At 41.8% G+C, this 18,835-nt stretch overlaps 1 protein-coding gene across 1 annotated transcript in view; it reads right to left on the bottom strand.

The window, feature by feature from the left end:
• The window catches only part of chuk (component of inhibitor of nuclear factor kappa B kinase complex), a 92,549-nt gene extending 82,529 nt beyond the window's left edge, over positions 1 to 10,020 (bottom strand). The window contains exon 1 of the mRNA XM_041176390.1: positions 9,862 to 10,020. The gene's annotated coding sequence lies outside the window, so the exon portion shown is untranslated. The remainder of the gene's footprint in view (positions 1 to 9,861) is intronic.
• Between the last annotated feature and the right edge of the window lie 8,815 nt (positions 10,021 to 18,835).

Below are 18,835 nucleotides of genomic sequence, written 5' to 3'. Positions count from 1 at the left end.
AAAGTGCCGACTCTTAAGAATTTGCTTTCTAAGCAATCAAAGGAGATACATTAAAAAACATTAATTAACAATATCATTGTGCAACACTTAGAAAAATCACAAGATGCTTTGTTGCAAAGATGAAATGCAAATTGTTCTGAAATGGGAAAAAATCAATACCAAGATATCAGAGTGCCACAAAGCACTCTAAAGCCAATGAGGTACTTTTCATAAACATATAGTCACCATTTTAATGTATGAAGCACAGTAGCCAATTTGCACACAAGGTGCCACAAACAGCAATGTGATAATGGCTGGATAATCTAATTTTCACTAGTCAGGAGATGAAAACAGCGCAAGAGAAGAGGCAGTTGGGAGATTGAAAACAGTGAGAAAACAAATAGTGACTTCACAGCAAAGAAGCAATTTGATTGTTTTGAGAAGAAGCTAGCTGTTTGGTGAGTATCTACTCAGTGGTTAAGGTTTATTCTGTTCCTATGGTTTAAAATAGTATAGGTACTGTACTTTTTTATTTTGTTGGCCAGCAAGTATTTAGTGTTAGGGACAGTGTGATAATAGCCAGCTTCGGGCACAGGGGTTAAGGTAGATCTATAAATAAAATAGAACTAAAACTTTAAAATTAAAATAAAGTAAACACCTAAAACACATACCTGTGTAGTGAAGGTATGTGTAACTTTTAGTTGTCAGTGGGACTAGCATTTAATAAGCACAGTAAATTGTAATTCTTTCGAGTACAAACCCGTTTCCATCTGTTTCAGATGAAGTTACATTGTTTCATAGTTTGCCATTGTGAGATTTGAACTCTTTATCTTGGGGTTCCAAACCCACTACCATAACCACTTGGCTATTCAGGCCAAGCTCACAGTAAATTGTAGGATAAGTAGGAATTACTCTAAGTTAATTAAGAAAGTAATTAAATTAACTAAATAACATAAGTAACAATGACAGGACAAGTGTTACATTGTAGCTATGGAATGTGGGTTTTGGACACCAAGGCAATCCGGAACAAACACATCTGCAGAAAGCGTAAGCAGCTAGAGGAATTCTGGATCAGGATTATTGATCTGGAAGTCAAACTGCAGACAATGCACAACGAAAGGGAGAGTGAGAAACACCTGAACACTTTGTTCCAGAAGACAGGAAAATGGTCATCTGTTTTGGTCAGCAGTGAGCTTCAGGGGGATGTGACTAAGTGAGGCAGGCAAAGGGACTGAACAGACAGTAGTGGAGGAACCTCAGACTTTGCAATTGTCAAACAGGTTTGAAGTGCTTACAAACTGTATGGATGAAAACAAGATCTACAGGGTGGATGAGCAGGCTGGCCATGGCACCATGGTACAGGAAGCCGTTCAAGCAGAGTGAGCAAACAGGAATGTAGTGGTAGTAAGGAAGTATAGTGAGGGGGATTGACACTGTTCTCTGCAGCAAAGAGCAAGAGTGTTGCCTGCCTGGTGCCAGGGTTCGTGACATCTGCTAGGGCTGGAGAGGAACTTGCAGTGTGAGGGGTAGGATCCAGTCATCATTGTCCATGTAGGTACCAACGATATTGGACAAGGAAACAGGTTCTGCATAGTCAGAATGAGGAGCTAGGTACCAAATTAAGTAGAACCTCAAAGGTAATAATCTCTGGATTATTACCTGAGCTATGTGCAAATTGACATAGGGCAGATAAAATGAGAGAGATGAATGTGTGGCTTAAGGACTGGTGTGGGAGAAGTGGGTTCTGGTTCATGGGGCACTGGCATCAGCACTGGGGAGGGTGGGGGCTGTCCCGTTGGGATGGTCTACAACTGAACCATGCTGGGACAAATGTTCTTGCAAATTGCATAATTATGGAAGTAGAAAGGGTTTTAAACTAAATTGTGGGGTCAAGGGGTGAAATGTGGGAAGATATGGTAAATTAAAGAGTACTGACAAGATAAGAGAGGAAGGCATTCATTGTGGAAATCATAAGGGACAGGAAGGGACAGACAGTACAACTCTAAAAGTAAACCAACAAATAAGGCTAGAGATTACAAAAATAATAGAAGGTCAAAATTTAAGGCTCTGTGTCTCAATGCAAGTAGATTTGAAACAAAACAGATGAACTAATAGTGCAAATAGAGCTAAGTATGATCTAATGGCCATTAGAGACATGTCTACAGGATGGGGTCGACTGGAACCTGAACATTGAAGGGTACGTGACGTTTAGGAAGGACAGGAAGTTAGGAAAAGGTGGAGGGGTGGCTCTGTTAATTAAAGACGACATTAACACAATAGGTACAGATGGCCTAAGTGCAGGAAACTAGGATATAGAAGCGGTCTGGGTAGAGATGAGGAATGGTAAAGGCAAGAAGTCACTTGTGAGCCTGGTGTACAGGCCCCCTAACAGTAATCACATGGTAGGACAAGGTATCAAAGAAGAAATAGTGGGAGCAAAAAGTACAACAATTATCATGGGGGATTTTAATTTACATATAGACTGGGGGATTTTAATTTACATATAGACTGGAACAATCAGAAGGGCAAAGATAGCATAGATGATGAATAGAATGTTTTTGGGATAATTTCTTAGATCAGCACGTTTTTGAGCCAACCAGGGGGCAGGCTACACTGGACCTGGTATTGTGCAATGAGATAGGATTAATTAATTACCTCATAGTGAAGACGTCCTAGGTAGCAGTGATCATAATATGATTGAATTTTACATTCAGTTTGAGGAAGAGAAGACTGAGTCTAACACTCGTATTTTAAACTTAAATAAGGGCACTTACGAGGGCTTGAAAACAGAGCTAGCAAAGTGAACTGGCAATTTAGGTTAATGGATAGCCAGTGGGGCCCAGTGGCAGACATTTAAAGGGACATTTCTGAATATACAGGATAAATACATTCCAACAAGAAAGAAAAACACCAAGGGGAGGATCCACCATTCATGGTTAGCTAAAAGATTTAAAGATCGTATCAAACTTAAAGAAAAAGAATATAATTGTGCAAAGATGGGTGGCAGGTACGAAGATTGGACAGAATATAAAAAACAGCAAAGAATGACTAAAAGATTAATAAGGAGGGAAAAATTAGAGTACCTAGAAATGTAAAGACAGACAGTAAGAGTTTCTATAGATATCTATAGAAAAAAGAAAAGAGTTAACAAAGTGATCATTGGTCCTATAGAAAGTAAGTCTGGGTATTTAATAATGGAAAATAAACAGATGGCAGATGAATTGAATAGGTATTTTGCATCTGTCATCATTATAGAGGATACAAGTAACATCCCAGAAATAGCAGTAATTCATGAATTGGGAGGGAGGTACACAAGAAAATTACAATCACCAGGAAAGTAGTACTTAGCAAATTGTGGAAACTGCTGGTTGACAAGTCCCCAGGTCCTGACGGATTTCATCCTAGGATCTTTTAAAAAGTGGCTACTGAGATAGTTGATGCTTTGATTTTAATTTTCCAAAATTAACTAGATTTGGGGAAGGTTCCATTAGATTAGAAAATAGCTAAAATAACTCTTTTATTCAAAAAAGGAGTGGAGACAGGAAGCAGAAACATTAGGCTTAACATCTGTCTTAGGAAAGATGTCAGAAGCTATTAGTAAAAATGTTCTAACAGGGTATTTAGGTAAATTCAAGGTAATTATGCAGAGTCAACATGGTTTTGTGAAAGGGAAATCATGGTTAACCAATTTATTGGAGTTCTTTGAAGAAGTTACAGGTGCTGTGGATAAAGGGGAACTGGTGGATGTGCTATACTTAGATTTTCAGAAGGCATTTGAAAAGGTGCCTTATCAAAGGTTACCATGGTAAATTAAAGCTCATGGTGTAACATATTGGCATGGATAGGAGATTGGCCAGGTAACAGAAAACAGAGTAGGCATAAATGGTTCATTTTCAGGTTGGCAGGATGTGACGAGTGGTGTGCCACTAGGGCCTCAACTTTTTACAATTTATATAAATAATTTGGATGAAGCGAACGATGGCATGGCTGCTAAATGTGCTGATGACAATAAGGTGAGGAGGAGAGTAAGTTGTAAAGAGGATATAAGGAGGCTAAAAAAAGGATATAGATAGGTTAGGTGAATGGACAAAGATCTGGCAAATGAAGTATAATGTAGAAAAGGCAAATAAAATTGAGATATATTATCTACACAGTGAGAGATTGCAGAGCTCTGGGATGCAGAGGGATCTGGGTGTCCTAGTGCATGAATCACAAAAAATGAGTATGCAGGTGCAGCAATTAATTAGCAAAGCTAATGCAATATTATTGTTTATTGCCAGGAGAATTGAATACAAGAGTAGGGATGTTATGCTTCAGTTATACAGGGCATTGGTGAGGCCACATCTGGGTGCTGTGTACAGTATTGGTCTCCTTATTTAAGAAAGTGTTGGAAGCAGTTCAGAGAAGGTTGACTAGACTAATACCTGGAATGGACAGGTTATCTTATGAGGAAAGGTTGGACAGCTTAGGCTTATATTTGCTGGAGTTTAGATGAGTAAGAGGCAACTTGATTGAAACATAAAAGATCCTGATGGGACTTGACAGGGTGAATTTAGAAAGGGTATTTCCTCTTGTGGGAGAACCTAGAACGCTAGGTCACAGTTTCTAAATAAGAGGTCCCCAATTTGGGACACAGATGAGGATAATTTTCTCTCAGAGGGTTGAGAGACTTTGGAATTCTCTTCCTCAATAGGTGGTTGAAGCAAAGACCTTGAATAATATTAAGGCAGAGGTAGATAAATTCTTGATAAACAAGGGGGTGAAATGTTATCAGGGAAATGTCAATAGGAATATAAGGTTAAAATCAGATCAGCCATGATCTTATCGCTTGGCAGAGCAGCCTTGAGGGGCTGAGTAGCCTACTCCTGCTCCTAATTCGTAGGTTTGTATGATTTTAGGTGTTGTTTAAGGGATAAACATTGGCTTCAATACCAGAGATAACTCCCTTGTTCTTCACACTGGAGTGTCAGCCTAGATTTTATGCTCAAAAGTCCCTTGTGCAGGACTTGAACCAGCAATCTTCTGACTGACAGGACAGTGTTACCACTGAGCCATGGCTAACACAATCAAGCCAATGTGTAGAGCTTGTTATGAGGCTATGCCCCTTTATTTCTGAAAATATGATTTTTCAACTTGTGAAGAGAGAGACATTTTCTATAATCCAGACACCCATCGAAACTCGTAACTCTCTAAAGAAGTGACATTAAAAATGCAAAGTAATGGGTATTGAAGCAATGGCCACCACAGACACACTGACCCAAAGCCTCTTGGAAAAACACAATGGTTGAAGTATTTCAAGGCAAGGTTACCAGCCACGAGAGAGAGATTGCAAATGACACAGGCGGTGTCCAGAAAGTTTTCAGCAGAGGAAATAAGGTTAGGGCTCTCTCTCTCTCTCCCTCCCTCTTTTGGGATAAGCATGTTGCCCAGTTCAAGAAGCCAACTCTACCAGCAACCTACAGCAAATCAAGATCTCATAATAATTGCAACATCTACATCTGACTGCATCCAAGAAAACAGCTAACCTAAATTGGCCGCAACATTTAAAATCTACACCCCAAGGACATTAAAAGGGCACTTAACCGTATATTCTTTTACTTTTTTTATTGGACTCTAACTGCCCTTATTTCTGATACGTGTGTGTGTTTGTTTGTGCACACTTGTGTGTGTGCGTGTGTGGCCCTAATGCTTGAAGTTGCGTCTTTATTATTTAGTTACTAAATTTGCTCTTTCTCTGACTCAAGAAAACCTTGTTTGATTGCTTCCTTATTGCTCACAGCTCAAATAGTTAAATATATTCTGATTTGGAAAAGGCATATCCTCATAAAAAGAAACTTAAGCTTTTGTTCCGACCAACCGAGGAGTTTGCATAAATGGGAGCCAGTTCACCCCTTCTCACCTGGTCACAGCAAGCTATTTAACTCAGTTTCACAATGAGCCATAGTGGGAGCTGAACTCAATTTTTCGTTGCTGGTACATTATTATAGCATAGGGAGGCCGCAAAAATCAAGATGAGAATTGACAGCATCCCAAAAAAAGCAACCTAATTTTACATTTTTTTTTGGATACTGGAGTTTCACTATCCTTCAGTCCCTGTACTTATGGAGCCAGGTACTCCACTCCTTGTATTTCTAATACAGTCCACATTATTATTGATTTTCTTTGTAAAGATATTTTGCCAACCTCTAAATGTTTTTGATTACTAATCCAAATTTATTTGATCAATCTTTATTTGTGAATAATTAATCCTGCATATTTTTGAATTTCTAGAGGAAACCTATATCCAAGCTTATGTTCATAAGACCTGCAATCCACCCATCTATTGTTACCGACTCTTGTCCTTTACAATATGCATTTTTCCTTTACTCTTTCACATTGCCTGTCTATTTCACCACTGCAGAACATCTTCCATAACTGTTGAGTGCTAATTCCCAATTGCCTTTCTCACTTGCTTAAGTAGCTTTCTATCCTGTTCACCTACACAAGCTGGAAGTTTTTAATTATTATTTTGTTGACCTTAAAATTATTTTCTACCCAAATTATTTCTGGCACCTCTTTTGCTTCCGACCCATAAATACCTCTTAATACATCTCATACCATTAAAGCCAACATTATGCCTATTCTTTTTGTCCATTTAATATCAGTGCCATCTCTGACAAGCATGAGAGAATTTGGAAACACTGGTACATTACTTCATTCATTCCTGAGCTGTCTAAAAGAAAGCTGTTTCAGTCCATTAAAAGAAACCACTAAGCTATAACTCAAACTCTACACTCCACTACACGTGATATCTACTAATGGGCAATATTTAGCATCTTAATTGTGGAGTTTGTCGGCTTGGGACTGCATAGCTGGTTTTGTGCCTTGGAGGAAAATGAGAGATATTGAGGAGCAATTATTTTGCACTGAGACTCCACCAATGAGCCCAAGACTGCTTGATATTTTAGTTCTGGGTGGAGGCCAATGGTCATTTACTTGCACTGTAATATAACCCATAGATACTCCAGCCATTTTTAATGTGAGGAAGTGCTGCATTCAGCTAGAGGAGGGACAGGTTCTTAGAAGAGTTTTTGTCCACAAAAGGACTGCTCAGCTTTCAGACTCTGATTTCCCCTTTCTCCATTCAAAACTTTGCTGTTAATATCTGCTACTCCAGTCACTTTTGATGTGAGGAAGTGATGCATTCTGCTAGAGGAGGGACAGGTTCTTAGTAGAGTTTGTAACCACAAAAGGACTGCTCAGCTTTCACACTCAGATTTCCCCCTTCTCCATCCAAAACCTTGCTGTTAATATCTGCTTGGCTGTGTAACATTTGGTTATAAATTATTGTTTGTTGGTTCAGATTGTGTGATTCTCTCAACCATGCAACAAAACATCATTAAATAGCAGCTAGAAAAATCAGGAATGATCAGTCAGAAACTTTCAGGGATATCAACAACAATGTTTGAACTTTAAGGGGGGGAATTGTTGCTTTGAGCACAATCAGTGACTGGGTGCTAATTACACTAGTTTTGAGAAGTATTTTTCCTCAAACTCATTTGCATATCACCAAAAGTAAAATCTACCATGAGCCAGCATTTTAAGAACATAATTCTTCATATAATTAAGAGTTGGTGCAGTCTGACTAATTCAGCTGGAAATGCATTTAACACAAAACCTAAGCATTTTAATCAGTGTCTAGTCCAGCAACTGTTAAATCACCCAATTTTAAATGACCAAAAAGGAGTATTACTGAAAAGAGGGACATTTTTTGACAAAGCTTTTCATCTTGCGCTCATCAATGCAATTCACAAGAATGCCAAATGTAAAGAGAATAACAATTTATTCTGTATGTAAAGAGAGTGCTGATTAGTTGGGAAGTGGACCCTGATTGGTAAAGCCATTGCCACAGAGAATGCAGCAGTTGATGGTGGCTGCCAGTAAACTGCCAAGCATTGTTTTAAAATTTAAACCAGGAGTTTAACTTTGATTGGTCATGACATTGCCTGTGAATGAACCAGCAAGTGGCTATCACTTATTCTGTTTAGCTGAAAGAGGCACAATCTGTGTCCATGTTCTTTCTGTCTGCAAAGATCAGGACCCTGTGTATTAATATATGTGGCTTCCAGTACATGCAAATGCACCACACTGTGAAGTATGGGCTGTAACCAATCCATGTTTGCAAAACTCAAAACTAGAGTGTCCAACATTAGACGTGATTCCACGATTGGCCAAGATTTGCTAAATAATCCTCAGCATGCTAAGAATTACACTGACAACCAATTTAAGATGGTTAGAAGGATTAGCAATGTGGCTTGGAGGCAATAAGTCTCTTTTTTCAGCAACATGCAAGTTCTATACTATCAAATGACTAACTGAAAGGACTTTAAAAACCCATACAAAATGTTGCGTTATATTGGTGTACAGGAGTCAGTTTCTTCATAACTTAAAAACTATTTTGAAGCTTTCAAAACATGCTTATTTGTGTCCTTGTTCCTGAAAAAGGCTTAATTTTCAGAACCTTCTTGAAGGCTTGCAAATAGTCGCATTTATCAGAAACTTACAATTATGGTTATCCAGTCTGAGGACATGGTCAACTTCCAGCATGATGTCTTTTAGACTAACGCAAAAGATCAAGGAAACTTGAGTTATGTTGAGGTAATTTGCACTTAAAATTCGGCAATCTTTTACACTGGTTTCATAGAATTGCTCCAACCAAAAAAGTGCTAATCCATGCCATCCTTTCCACATAAAGTTTGGGTTGAAACACAAATACTAAAGAACACTTCTGAACTTCAAACTAAATAAATATTAAGTGTGAAACTCTATACCACAAAAAGCAACAGATGCCAGTTCAATTAATAATTATATGTCCAAGACTGATAAGATATTTCTAGAAAAGTATAACTGGATATGGAGCCAGGGCAGTTGAATGGAAGTAAGACATGATTAGTTATGATCTCATAGAATGGCAGAAGAAGCTTGAGGGACTGAATGGCTTACTCCTGTTCTTGCACTCCTATGTCCTGACAAATGCTACTATTGTTATGACATCCAATACTGTGTGTTGTACTCAGTTTTCATAGCCTTCATTACATTTTGTGTCTAAACCATCACAAACTGTAGTTTGCCCAATATACTTGCTCACGATGCAGGTTGGAGGGTCAACTTTGCACCTGACAGCAACTGGATGCCCTACTTTGTAACTTGAATGCAAATACATCACATTTTTCCAATCATTAAAAATGAAAGACAAAAAAAAATGAAAATAACTGCAGGTTAAATAGATTATGGGGCAATTGCAGCAACCAAGAAAAGCTGTAAAAATCCCAAGGCAGCATAAATAGCCATACAGATTTCTGCTCTGTTTTCTTGTGTACTATGCCCCAAAATAATATGTCCTGGACTCAAAGCAGAGGAAAATCAGCCCTTTCATCTCTTTAACTGTGCATGATACCAAAACAAAATTTGACATGTCATTCATAAACCAACGGGCAAGTTGTAAATTGAAGCGATTGTACATACAATACCATGCTCAAAGTACTGGTTAAAAGAAATCCCAGTGTCTGTTAGAATTAAAAGAAACTTGGCTTGGTCAACATTAATCACTACACTTGGATACGGGCCTTGGGTCAAGTCCGGGCAAAGAGTTGATTGCATTACAATGGCATCATAAGTTACACAGTGCTGCCTCAGAATAACCACATAAATTTCTAGAACCGCTGTAAGCAAGAAATGGCGGAAAAACTTGCCAAAGTGTCGTGTTATCCTGAACTACTTTCAGGGAGGCATATTTTCCAAGGCAACCATTTGATGCTAAGCTGATGGAAACGAATGACACTTTAGGCCTTACTTATAAAAAAAACTTCAACAGCCAAACCAGGAGCTCGTTAGGATACCTACCTTAAAGTTTAGCGGAAGAAAAAAAACGTTCCCTGGAAGGCTGAAATGATTAAATTTCGAGACGGAAGCATTGAATATTCTTTAAAAGAGAAAATAGTTTGTTTTTTGATCAGCCTATCTATCTTGGTCAGGAACACGCAACTGCGACACCGGCCGAACCCCAAGAATACTGGGAGTTGTAGTTCTTTCCTCACCGACATTAACGCACGACGCCTGCGCAGTATTGTGCCCCGCCCACCGCCAAACAAGTTCCGCCCCCATGACTAATTGACAGTTGCATCTTCAGCGTCTCTGATGTCAAGGGGCGGGCGTCCAGACATGTGTTCGGAGAAAGGAAGGGTGTAGGTGAGAAAAAGCAAGATTGTGCAAATCTTATCGCAAAAGTCCAGCGGCTGCAAACGGGGCAATGTGATATTCAGCATCAGTCAAGAGAACAATCAATCAGCCTTTGCCACTTGTATCCTCCTCAAAAATTGAAAAGTAAAAAAGGCCCATGGCACATTACAGCCAATTAAGTATTGTCTTTAATACGGTTGCCGACCCTCCAGCATTGGCCTGGAGTCGCCAGGAGCTTAAAATTAGTCTCCATTTGCAAACGGGGGTGTTGGGGGGATGTGGAGGGGAAAGGTTGTTGTATTACGGCGTTCGGGACTGTAAAGATTAATCTGGGATTTAGAAAATAATACCCAGCACATTATGATGTAGAGTCACATGGGAGTAGTAGAGTGTAGTGGTGAGTCAGATAGAAGCATGAAGATAGCACCTAGTCAGGACTGTATCCTATATGTATGTATATAGCAATGTGTTTTTAATAAACAGTTATTATTCAACCACAGAAGCCCATAGACCTCTTCATGAGATAACATACAACCTTACAACAGGTGTTTGGCTAACAGTCAAGCATCATCAAACTGGGTAATGCGTCCTTTTGCTTTCCAATTGGCAAAGGAAAGCAGTGCGTCACAGGGATGGATGGGTTGGCCAATTAATAGTGTGGGGGCAAGTTATGTGATGAAACCTCCAGGAATACATTTAATCACATTTGGCAACCCTATTTTTTAAGCGTAGTCACTTTGATAATGTAGGAAACATGGCAGCCAATTTGCACACTGCAAGATCCCACATGCAGCAATGTGATAATGACCACATTATATAATTTTGTGATTGAGGGATAAATATTGGCCAGAACACTGGAGATAACGCCCGTATTCTTGTTCAAAATAGTCCCAAGGCATTTTCTACGCCCATCTGAGGTGGCAGACAGGGCCTCAGTTTAAAACCTTATTCGAAAGATAGTGCCGCTATGAATGTGTCATTAATTAATAGATTCTTGTGTTTAAATCCTGAAATGGGACTTGAGCCCACAACCTTCTGACTCAGAGTGATCTTTAGTTTTATTCATTCACGGGATGTGGACTTCACTGGTTGGGCCAGCATTTATTGCCTATCCCTAATTGCCCTTGAGAAGGTGGTGGTGAGCTGCCTTGAACCGCTGACAAACTGAAATCAAAACTGAAGGAAAAAGAGGGGGAAAACAAGCAAATTAGCTGAATTCCACAGGGATAGGAAAGGAAAATGCACACAAAACGGACTCACAAATGTCAATGGAATGATTGCTTGAACACCTCAGCTTCTGGCTGAATGTCTCCTCTGAGGTTCCCTCTGAACTGCACATTGATAACTTCCACACTGGTCTTGTGCATTGTTCCAACGCAGCTTAACTTGCTCCAGGAACAAAAATTTGGAGGAATTTTCGGTTTTCTCAGCTAGCTTGATGCCCAGGGCAAGCAGGGCAGAATGGGCAAAAATCATAGCAAATAATCAGGGAATTTAAAATATAGGTGCATTACACACAAAGCCACTTAAAGTCATGTTTGCAATTATCTTTTACTCTGGTTCAAGAATCAGTTCAGCCAACTTAGACCCCATTCAGAAAACTGGACCTGCTCCAAAAATAAAATTGCAAAATCCGCCGATTGCACCATTTGAGAATGCTCCTAAAATTATGTTCATCTTCTTTCAGTATAGGAGGTACTAATAGGCAAGTTTTAAAAATAATTAAACCAATTTTTCTTTAGGTAGTAGAGAGTTAATGAGAGTAATGTGGTCGATGTGATGTGCATGCACTCCAAAAAGCATTTGATAAGTGCCACATAACAGATTGTCAGCAAAGTTATAGTCCATGGAATAAAAGGGAGAGTTTTTCTTAATATTTTTCATGAGATGTGAGCATCACAGGCAAGATTTCATGTCAATCCCTAATTGCCCTTGAGAAGGTGGTGACGAGCCACCTTCTTGAACTGCTGCAAGGTTAATGAGGGATGGGCAATAAACGCTGGCATCCAGCAACATCCGCATCCCCTGAAAGAATAAGATAAAACCTCTCCCTTTTATTCCTTGGGCTCTAACTTTGCTGACAACCTGTTATGTAGCACTTTGTAACTCATGAAGCAACGTGGTCTGAACGGCCTTTGTACTTGGAACCTGGGGCAGAATTTTACCCTTGGCAGGGGTGCTCAGCAGGGGTGGGTGCAGGTGGTCGGGAAGCCGACTGCAAACCTGTGATCAGCAGCACACCGCGATTTTATGTGACGTCGAGAGGCACCATGCACCTCAGTCAAGCAGCCGCACTGAGGTTGGGGTGCCAGAGGGAGATAAGAGTGCAGTGCACTGAGGTGAGAATTTGGTTTTTTGCAACCATTCCAGTGTAATCTGTGTATTGATGTGAGTCTCGAACCTGGAATGCCCATTGATAATGGAAAGACAAGGGCACCATGAGGCAGATCTCTGTCTCATCAGGGTGCCAGCATGCACACTGACAATCTAATGACTTAAACTAATGACATGTCCTTCTCTCTTTTAGGAGCCAGCAGCCCTTCGTTAGGGGGAGCCTGAAGGCCCATCCCTGACCCCTGAGGACCAGCACGCTGAGCACGCACCAGCGTCACACCCGCTCTATCAAGCAGGCACCAGCGCAGATACGAGCACCTCAGTGGGCATAAGATCGGCGTCTAGTGTCTCGGTGCACATTGGTGAGGGCACTTCACACTCGCTTGGCTTGCAGGCAGAGGCAGAGAGTGCCCAGCGCGCTGGCAGTCAGGGGACTGCCGGGGACCAGGACAACGATCAGTCGATGGCTGATGATGAGCCTCTGGAGTCGTCCATGAGGCAGCTGCTGCTGGATGTCCAGCAGGGCGTGCAGGAGGATCTAGCAGAGATACCTGAGGGAATGCGTGCCACAGTGTCCATTGTGGAGGAGTCCATGCGCAGCATAAGCACTGCGTTGACCCTCATGGCCGAGCACAATGCCTCCTCATGGAGAGAACAGCGACTCTCTTGGAGAGGCTCCTCCAGGGGCTCAGCTGGTCAATGTAGGAGATGGATTGGGCACCCAGTATCCCAGCTAAGCGCCCGTCCATCAATTGTGTGCAAGGAGGTCCAGAGCAACTTGACGTTGGCGCAAGAGCTGCCTGTCAGCTTTGCAGGCTCCTCTCAGGGCACTCTGGATGACGGCAGAAGCCCCTCCGCCCCTCTGCCAGTGACAGTGGCATCTGATGAGACTGCAGCAACTGGGGAAATGCCAGCCATGGCACTGGCCGCTTCCTTCCAAGCAAGGCCAGCACAGGCTCCACGGGCTAGCGGATGCCCATCAAGGTCATCAAGGCCAACAAGACAGCAGAGTGAGCAGGCTGGCTCCATTGCCAGCCAGGGGGGGGGAAGCACCTAGACATAGCACTCGCAAGCAAAAATTTAAAGCACCTTAAGCACAACATGGCCTGATCATGGGTGATATTCATTTCCCTCACTTTTCTGGTTTTTTTTAATGATGTGATGTAAAACACCGGTCAAAGTTAACTTCTGCAATTTTTGTCACTCAGAAGTAAATGAGATTTTTTTTTGGCAGCTGGGCTCTGGGTGCTTCATTTGCTCTGTAGGTGCATGGTAAGCCATAATGTTATGATGGACGTGTGACTCCTTAAACTTTATTGCACTGGTGCATAATGTATGTTGTTGACCAAGGAACTGGTCCTGTCAGGGATAGAGTATGGAGCCTACAGCCCTGGCATGTGGCGGTGGTTCTTATTTGGTAGGCTAGCTGAAGGAGCATTGGATCAAAGCTTCCTGCGTGTCCCTGCCTCCCTGGAGGTCTGCATCTATGCCCTCAGCATTCTCCTGAGCATGCTCATCCTCTAACTCAGTACTGGAGTCATCGTCTGTTGCCTGTGCAGCTGCGTCAAGATCTTCTTCCTCCATTGCGTCTCGCCTTTCCAGTGCCAGATTGTGTAGAGTGCAGCATGCAACCACTATCAGTGACACATGATCTAGGGGGTATTGCAGTGTGCCCCTTGAATGGTCCAGGCATCGGAAGTGTATCTTGAGAAGACCTATGGTTCTCTCTACCACCGCCCTTTTGGAGGCATGGGTTCTGCTGTACGACTGCTCGGCCTCTGTTCTTGGGTGGCAGAGAGCTGTTATGAGCCACCTTTTGAGCGGATAGTCCTTGTCACCCAGCATCCATCCAGCTGGGCTGGAGCACTAAAGAGCCTCAGCACCTGATAGTGTCTCAGGATGTAAGCATCATGGGAGCTGCCAGGGTACCTTGCACAAACTTGCAGAATCTGCACCCTGTGGTCACACGTTCAGGAGTGGAATCTCTTCCTGTTGACGAAGGCTCCCTGCTCACCCGCTGGTGCCTTGATGGCCACATGTGTACAGTCGAAGGCACCCTGGATACGGAGGAACCCAGCAATTACTGCGAAGCCTCTGGCTTGATCTGCCTAGCTGGTTTCATCTGTGCAGTAATCAATGAAAGTCAATGCATGGCTGAACAGAGCTCCTATCACCAGTTTGACGCAACTGTGGACAGCTAATTGGGAAACTTCACACAGATCCCCCACTAAGCCCTGAAAAGAGCCGGAGGCATAGAAGTTTAGGGCCACCATGACCTTCAGAGCCACTGGCATTGGGTGTCCATCCACATAGTCAAAGCTGATCTCAGGGCCAATCCTCTGACAGATGGAGGTCACTGTCTCCCTTGAGATGGTGCATCCTTTGGCATTGCGCCTCGGACATATTGAGGTAGCTGCATCGCCGCCTGCAAACCCTGGAAGCAGGATAGTGGTGTCTTCTGCGGCCCCTTCTGCCTTGGACTTCCTGCTGGCCCTGAGCCCCTTGTGCCTGTGCCTGTCCTCCCACAGGTCCCTCCCCTGGAAGCTGAATAGGGACACCTGGCCTCTTCCCCGTTCTGGCCCTCTCCTCCTCAGAAGAAGTGCCTTCAGCGGAAACCACAATCCCCATTACCAGGGTAAGGGAAGTCTGTCTGAGACCTGGAAGGCCTCACACAGTGTGAATCCTCGAAGGGCCTGGAAGGCAACATTGAGTCCTGAAATGAAGCCTCTAAATGCTCTGAAAGCAGCATTGAAGCGAAATGAAGCTGTCCTGTTCACTGAAGCAAACAGCAACAAGTGATATCTAAAACCACCCGCTATTCTATTTGTCAAGCCCAGTGACCCCTCTTATCCTGCCCGTGGATGAGGTTTTGCAACTTGTGACCTGCCCACATGCCCGTTTTGCCTGCACGACAGCCTGAAAATCGCACAGGCTACGTAAACTTGGAGACATTTGGTCTCTCAAGGGCCTTAACTGGCCACTTAATTAATGGCGGGCTCGCTTCCATCTTCATCACGCTCCCGCCTAGTGAAATATCGCGAGAGTGTGCATTGACGTTGGGACACTTGTCTGACATCAACATGTTTTATTTCACACATGGGCGTGCCAGGCGCAGGCCCACATGTCAAGGGTAAAACTCTGCCCTTGGAGTTATTGCAGTGATCTTAGAAAATTTTCCTATTCCTTCCTGTTGGCAGCATGGATACAAAGTTGGCTTTTTTTTCTTTATTCTGTCATGGGATGTGGACATCACTGGCAAAGATAGTATTTGTTGCTCATCCCTAATTGCCCTTGAACTGACTGACTTGCTAGGCCCTTGTAGAGGGTAGTTAAGAATCAACCACGTCACTGGGGGTCTGGAGTCACATGTAGTCAGACCAGGCAAGGATGATAGGTTTCCTTCCCTAACTAGATGGGTTCTTACAACAATCAATGGTAGTTTCATGGTCACCATTACTGAGACGAGCTTTATATTGCAGATTTATTAATCAGATTTAAATTCCACCAGCTGCCATGGCAGAATTTGAACCTATGTTCCCAGATCATTAGTCTGGGCCAGTGATATTTTCACTTGCCACCATCTCCCCATGACAGGAAACAAAGTTGTGTTAAACATTTGATTTTCAAACTGGAGGAAGATATACAGTGGAATTCCCCAGGGGACTGATATTAGGAACACTGCTTTTCCTGACTTACATGAATGATCTAGACTAGGGTATGCAGGGCATAATTTGAAAATTTGCAGATGGCACAAAACTTGGGAGTATTGTGAACTGTGAGGAGAATGCTGAAATACTTCAAGAGGACATAGACAGGCTGGTGGAACGGATAGATATGGTGGCAGATGAAATTTAATGCAGATAATTAGAAAGTGATACATTTTGGTAGGAAGAATAAGGAAGGGCAATATAAAATAAGCAACACAATTCTAAAAGGGCTGCAGAAGCAGAGGGACCTGGAGTTATATTTGTAGAAAGCATTGAAGGTGGCAAGGCACAAGGGATCCTGGGCTTTATAAATAGAGGTGTGGAGTACAGAAGCAAAGTGGTTATGGTGAACCTTTGTAAAACACTGATTTGGCCTCAGCTGGAGTGTTGTGTCCAATTCTGGGCCCCACACATTATGGGGGGTGTGAAAGCATTAGAGAGAGCACAGAAAAGATTTACAAGAATTATTGCAGGGATAAGGGACTTCAGTTACGTAGATAGATTAGAGAAGTTAAGGTTGTTCTCCTAGAGAAGAGAGTTTGTGAGAAGATTGGATAGAGGTGTTCAAAATTCCTTGAGGGGTCTGGACAAAGTAGACAAGGAGACATTTTTCCTATTGACAGAAGGGTTAAGAACCAAAAGAGACTGATTTAAGGTAAACGACACAAGTGCCAGACTCAAAATGAAGAAACTTTTTTTACACAACATGTGTATAGGATCAAGAATGCACTGCCTGAGTGTGTGGTGCAGGCTGATTCACTCATAACTTTCAAAAGGTTAATTGACTAATTATCTGAAGAGAAAAATTTGCAGGACTAGGGTGGGGACTTGTTGATTTGCTCTTGTAGAGCCCGAGCATGGACAAAAAGGGTTGAACGGCCTCCTTCTGTGCTGTAGCCATTCTATAATTCTACTCCAGAACTCGGTCTACACCAATTAAACTATTAAATGGATCAGAATTAATAAAAAACAGAAAATGCTGAAACTAGCCAGCCGGTCTAGCAGCATCCCATCATCAACCTGAAACATTAACTCTCCACAGATACTGCCAGACTGGCTGAGTATTTCTCTGTATTTTTATTTCAGAATTTTAGCATCTGCAGTATTGTATTTTTGTGTAAATGGTCCAGTGTAGTTTTTTTTTTAAAGTCATTTTCAATTACCTTAAATCAAGTTACTCAGGTGGATGACTGGATCCCCATATTAAAAATGCTTCTTTTTGCTGATAAAACTTTTGTCAGCTGCACTTACATCAAGGAATACATTTTAATGGAAAGCAAGGGAAAATTGAAAAAATATTTTTCTGTCCGATTATGCTAGATCACAAAAGATTTTTCTTTATTCTTTCATGGGACGTGGGAACTACTGGCAAGGCTGGCATTTGTTACTCATCCCTAATTTTTTTTTTGAAAAATATACTTTATTCATAAAATATCTGGAAGAACATTACAAAACATTTCTAAATGGCCATCACAAAATGTACAATCAGATTCAACTTTTACACATGGATCACAAGGTGCATCAATACAATCAATGAATATTACAATCATTTCAATATGGTCATTACATACAGTCAGACAATGGTATTGGAGTTATCAACATACATCATGTTGCACTCTGAGGTGCTTCAACACAATTATAATACAACTATTATTCAATGCAGACATTCATTGTGAGCTGTACAGCCCAAGGGGCTCTAAACAATTCCCAGCCCCTCAGTGCACTATCGCAGAAAGGTCTTAGACAGAGATCTTTCCCCATTGCGCTTTTGCAGCAGCTGTCCCAAGCTTTAGTGCATCCCTCAGCACATAGTCCTGGACCTTGGAATGTGCCAGTCTGCAACTTGGTAGGGGACAACTCTTTGCACTGGAAAACCAACAAGTTTCGGGCAGACCAAAGAGTGTCTTTCACCAAGTTGATGATCCTCCAACTGCAGTTGATGTTTGTCTGTGTGTGTGTCTCTGGGAACAGCCCATAGAACACAGAGTACTGTGTCACAGAACTGCTCAGGATGAAACTCGACAGAAACCACTGCAGGAGTTATCATCCCTAATTGACCTTGAACTGAGTAGCTTGCTAGGCCATTTCAGAGAGCAGTTAAGAGTCAACTGCATTGCTGTGGATCTGGAATCACATTTAGGTCAGACAAGGTAAAGATGGCAGATTTCTTTCCCTAAAGGACAGAACCAAATGAGTTTTCATGACTATTGATGATAGTTTTGAGGTATCCATCACAGACTAGCTTTCAATTCCAGATTTTATTAATTGTATTTAAATTCCACCAGCTGCTGTGGTGAGATTTGAACCCATTCCCTTTGGGCATTAGCCAGGGCCTCTAGATTACTAGTCTAATGAAATTACCATTGCCATTGCTACCATCACCCCTGCTGTGATTACATCAATGAATTTTAGCAGAAGTTTGAAGCCTAACCTAACCAATGCAATTTCAAGTGCATTTTGGGTGCAAAACAGGAGTCTTAGAAACCATGTAAAATATTTAAGATAAAAAAATTACCCCTTGTATATCCCATAAATATCAGTTAAGTGTTTGACTGCATATAGCTGGAAAGAGTTCAAATGTTAGCCTTGGAATTACT

The sequence above is a fragment of the Carcharodon carcharias genome, chromosome 28, assembly GCF_017639515.1.
Source record: "Carcharodon carcharias isolate sCarCar2 chromosome 28, sCarCar2.pri, whole genome shotgun sequence".
NCBI lineage: Eukaryota > Metazoa > Chordata > Chondrichthyes > Lamniformes > Lamnidae > Carcharodon > Carcharodon carcharias.
The sequence above is the reverse complement of the archived record's forward strand: the minus strand, read 5'-3'. Positions and strand labels throughout refer to the sequence as shown.